Raw genomic sequence first — 5,805 nt, 5'->3', positions numbered from 1 at the left:
GGGTGCGGGCGGGGAGGGGGGGTGTTTGTGCTCGCCGTGCAGTCTGAGCCGGAAGACGAAGTGAAATTATACGGCGGCGGCGGCGGCAGGTGCGGGTGGGGGACACGACGACACCACCACGACCCCGCCGCCCCTGCCGAAATAAACCCCCACCAAAAAAAAAAAAAACACCGCCACGAAACCCGCATCCCCACGCCACGCGCGAGCCCCGAAACTCCAGACACGGACTCGCCGAGCGTGTGCACGGATCGCGAGGGTCGAAAAGCTCGACTCGTAGAGTCGCGTACACTGTCCCGCAGCCACCCGCGAGAGGCTCGCTCGGTCGCGTCCAGATCCTGTCCCTGCGTAGGACCAACCGCCCCGCCGTTCCCAGCCTCCGTCATCCAGCCGCTTCTCGAAGAGCAGGACGGGCTCGGGGCCGTGACCGCCTCTCCGCCGGGGCCCGTGGCGGTGCTCTGCCGCCCTCGGGGCGAAGAGCCTTGTTTTCGCTTTTTTTTTTTTTTTTTTTTTTTTCTCTGTGTGTGTGTGTGTGTGATTTCCGACCGTCCGACCTCAACGTCCCCCGGCTCCTTGTTCCCGCCTTTCCCTCCCTCCCTCGGGTTCTGTCGTTGCTCCTCAGCAGCGAAGAGGAAAAACACCACGTCGGCGCCGAACCCTAGGGTCGGGACAAGAGGGACGGGGCGACCAGCGTATCGCACGCCCTTCAACCTCGAGAACTTGCCGGGGGGCCGCGTAAAAAGCAGCAGGACGCTCAGCCCTCCTGCCCCGGCAGGTCGACCCTCTCGCGAGCGCGGCCGGACGCCGGGTCCGTCCGAGCCCCGCCGGTCCGGTCCGGTGCGGTCCGGTCCTTTCCCGTCCGGTCCGATGCAGTGCGATCCGGTCCGGTCCACTCCAAATTCCCGGGCCGGCCCAGTTTCCGTGTCCGCAGCGGCTCGGTAGACGGCGCCGCCTGCGCTGTGAAGAGACATGAGAGGTGTAGAATAAGTGGGAGGCCGGGCTCGCGCTCGGCGGTGCGGGGCGACCCGCCCGCCGGCGTCCCGGCCGTCGGTGAAATACCACTACTCTGATCGTTTTTTCACTTACCCGGTGAGGCGGGGGGGCGAGCCCCGAGGGGGGCTCTCGCTTCTGGCGCCAAGCGCCCGGCGCGCGCCGGGCGCGACCCGCTCCGGGGACAGCGGCAGGTGGGGAGTTTGACTGGGGCGGTACACCTGTCAAAGCGTAACGCAGGTGTCCTAAGGCGAGCTCAGGGAGGACGGAAACCTCCCGCGGAGCAGAAGTGTTGGAACGATAAAGGACTCAGCACTCCGATTCAATGTGAATCACGCCAAAGCCATTTATTACAGACAGATGTCTCCTTATATACGCAACTATTCTCTAATCACGAATCCACGCTCCAAGCATGGATTCGCTAAATGAGTATCGTGGGCAGTCCACACGCTGGAGCCCCACTGATGATAGGTCCGACGACTCACGCCATGCTGAGGCCCTGTTAATGAAGAAACGCCCCTCTTTCTCACAGCAGATTCTGTTCTCAGTTTCTCGAAGTGGCCTTGAGATTCCTTTGGGCCTGACTAATTCAACAACATATCTCCTTCTACTGAAACCCCTTCACAATTCCCCCTTTTTGTTCTTGAACTAGTCAGGCCCCTTAAACAGCATGCTGAATCATCTTTGAAATACACTGCAACATAGGACACGTGATTAACAGCATAATTACAATTACATATAATGTAGCTAAACCTTACTTAATAAGATTAAACAACTATCTGCTTATACTCAAACCTTCATATCATATATAAAACCTTAATTCTACTTATGACAACCTTACCAACGCACTATTTTAGAATAGTCAGACAACTTAATACAATATATTCTCTTAAATTCTTAAAAGATCTATAACTGCGCAGTTTATAGAGTAACGTACTTAATACCATCAGCATATGCTAATTATTGACTTAATATCTTAAAACTTATATTAACCTGTTCATATGCTAATTATTGAATTAATATCTTAAAACTTATATTAACCTATTTAAAAGATCCATAGCTTAATCTTAATATCTCTTTTAAAACCTTACCAGTTGCTAAATTAGGTTACCATGGTAGAAATATCTTATACTTTTACCTTATCTATGCATAGATTATCTAATTGTAATATCACCCTTTTGGAACTCTTACTATCTGTTCAAATTAGCATTCTCTATGGAAGGTACCTTATCTGTTTACTAATAAGCTTTTAGACCACTGGGTCTAAGAGCATCTATAACACTGAATAAGAATTCATGGTTTACATTTGAGACAATTCTCACAACTTATCTCCCTCCTGTCCTTCTGCATCTGTGGAATCTTTGTTGTCTTTATTCAGCCATGGCTTGATCCATTTCGCAGGAATCCATTTTGATCCTTGGTCTGTAATGACACAAGCATAACCCTTTCCCCAAGTTATTAATTGGAAAGGACCCTCCCATTCACCAGTAACTCCATTGCGTATTTTGACCTGACATTGATTTTCTCTAAGGTCTGTCAAGTGTCCTTTTAAGCTTGTTCCATGACGAATCATAGGTGGAATGTCGAACCCTTGCGGAAGGCGTAAAAAGTTCAAGACATATAATGCTTTGCTTAGTCTGTCATGTGGAGTAGTACAGTCAGTTCCCCCTTTTTGTTTGTCAAGCTGATGCTTGAGAGTTCGATTCATCCTTTCTACCAAGGCCTGACCAGTAGGAGAATTTGGTATCCCTGTAATGTGCTTAACACCCCACAACTGAAAAAAGGTGGCAGTAGCTTTGGCGATATAACCAGGTGCGTTGTCTGTCTTGACCTGTGCAGGAACTCCCAAAGCTGCAAAAGCAGAACGTAAATGTCGTTGCACATGTGAACTAGTTTCACCAGTCTGAGCAGTGGCCCATATGGCGAAAGAATATGTATCAATAGACATATGCACATACTTCAGCCTGCCAAATTCAGGGACATGTGTGACGTCCATTTGCCACAATTCCAAGGCTCCTAATCCTCTTGGATTGACTCCTGCACCCAGCCCTACTGAGATGCGCTGACAATCTGCACAACTTTTAACAATACCTCGGGCTTCACTTTCGGACAATGAAAATTGCCGCTGTAAGACCTGAGCAGACTGATGGAGGAAACTATGAGAGCGTACTGCTTGCCCAAACCTATCTACTGGAGGTGGAACCCAGGCAGGAGATACAAGAAAATCAGCTCGGCGGTTTCCTTCAGCTAAATCGCCTTGAATTGTCAGATGACTACGGATATGTGTTATGAAGTATCGGTGTTGTCTCTCTTCGACCAACAACCATAGTTGCTTGAACAAAGACATCAGTTGTGCATCCTGAACCTCTTTGAGCAATGATCTTTCAATGCGAGCTACCACACCTACCACATACAAAGAATCGCAAACAATATTCACTGGGCTATGAGCAAATCTGATAAACACTTCTATTACAGCCCTGAGTTCCAAATGCTGAGTTGATCCTTTCAGGTCAGTTAGTATCACATCGTGCCATTTTCCATCTGTTTTCCATGTAATTGCTGCTTTCTGCATTTTACCCCCTGCGTCAGTGAACACTGTGGGTCCTTTAACAGGAAATTCTGAGAGAAGAGGGGGACCCTCCTCCATTGATCCCATATTCAAAACTGACATTAACTTGTGTGGAGGGGAAAATGTCTTAATTAAAGCTTGAGAATCTAATAGCGCAATCTGAAAAGGTAAGGAGTTCTGCAAAGCCCACTGTAAATATTCTGAAACGAGGGGAACAATGATATATGCAGGCTCAGCCCCTGAAATTTCGACTATTCTCTGCCTACCTTTCATTATAAGCTGAGCAAAGACCTCAACCCTGGTTGTAATGGTTCGTTTGAGTCGAAAATGCAAAAACACCCACTCTAAGATCTTTAACGGCTCCTTACCAGTTGTCCATTGCATTATGAGAGCAAAAGGATAGTTAGTATTGTTTACAATTAGTAGTCCAATTACATAATCTGGGTTCCACCTATGGCTGAAAGCTTTTACAAGTTTGGACATAATCTTTTTCAGAGCAGCATCCGCCTCAGCAGTAAGCGTTCTAGGAGAGCTAATGTCACTATCCCCTTTCAGCAGTTTTACAATTGGAGCTAAATCCTCATTAGTGATCCCACAAATGCTCCGGACCCAATTCAGATCACCCACTAGTTTCTGCACATCATTTAAGGATTGAATGACAGGCCGACATACTATTTTCTGAGGTTTCACTGTGGACTGAGAAATTTCCCAACCAAGATATTTCCACGCTGGTTGAATTTGTACCTTTTCTGGAGCAATTTGCAATCCTCTATGCTGCAAGGTATCAGATACTTCATTTATCAACAAATCAGTCGAAAAAGTTTCCCCAGCTATTAATATGTCATCCATGTAGTGGTAAATCACTAATTCAGGATGAGATTTTCTGATTGATTGCAAGGCCCAAGCTACATAAATTTGATACATAGTTGGGGAATTTTTCATTCCCTGTGGCAAAAGTACCCATTGATACCTTTTTGCACGTTCAGCCTTATTTACAGAATTTATGGAAAATGCAAAACGTTTACAGTCATCAGGATGCAAAGCAATGGTGAAAAAACAATCTTTCAAGTCAATTATTAAGATCTGCCAATTTTCTGGAATCATGACAGGGGATGGTAATCCCGGCTGTAATGCTCCCATGTCTTCCATGGTATCATTAATTTTTCGAAGATCATGTAACAACCTCCATTTCTTTGATTTTTTCTGAATAGTAAACACAGGAGTATTCCAGGGACTTGTAGACGTCTCTAAATGCCCTTTTTCAAGCTGTTCCTGTACTAGCTCTTCAACATGGGCGAGTTTTTCTTTACTGAGCGGCCATTGATTTACCCATACTGGATCATCATTTTTCCACTGTAATTTCAGTACTGGTCGCCCATCATCAATGGCCGCTTCTAGAAATGCTGTTGTTTTGTCACCAGAGTTGCTCCTAGTTGTCCTAACACATCCCGTCCTAATAGAGAAACAGGGATAAACATCACATTCATGCAGTAAAGAACTAAATTACTCATGTTCTTCTATATTATCACAAAATGCACATTTTGAATCAACGGAATCTCATGATTTAACAGACTGTGAACATATCGTACCATATAACAAAGACCTACCAAAATTGCAACATGCTTAAACAGATACCCACAAAGAAAACAGGTTAATAAGGAAAGCATCTTGCAGACTTTAACAAGTTTTCTGACCTGTGTGTTATCAGTTAAGTCTCTCTCAGCTTGTTGAAGTTCAAATCGCCCCGCCTGTAAAACTGTCTGAAAAGATTTAATAATTTCTTGTCCGAGTGCTTTCCTGTGTTTTAAAACACCTCCCAATACCGATTTTTTAGGAACACAACTGAAAACAATCATTCCTGACCCCATCTTGCAAGTAAAAACCTTGGGGGGGGGGGGGGAAGAGGCAAGGGGGAAGCACAGGGCTGCTTGCAGCCTGGGTGGGAAGAGCGGGCAGAAGGTTTTATGGCGCACTTAAAAACAACTAGTGAAACAATTAACTCACATTCCTGACAAGCTGCTTGATTTTCAGAGAGACGGTACACAGGAACACATAATATGTACTGTAAAACTCGCAAATAACATGCTGATAGCAAACATTAGCATTTTCTACTGCTAATTTCAACACCAGTGCTTCCTTAACTTCTAAGTTTTCAATCTGCTTATTGATGGTCTCTTGAAGGTGGTCAATAAATTGCATGTAATTCTCATTGGGACCCTGATTAACAGTTGCAAATGATTTGGCTGCTT

This window comes from Patagioenas fasciata, chromosome W (assembly GCF_037038585.1).
Source record: "Patagioenas fasciata isolate bPatFas1 chromosome W, bPatFas1.hap1, whole genome shotgun sequence".
Lineage (NCBI taxonomy): Eukaryota > Metazoa > Chordata > Aves > Columbiformes > Columbidae > Patagioenas > Patagioenas fasciata.
Note: the sequence above shows the minus strand (reverse complement) of the source record.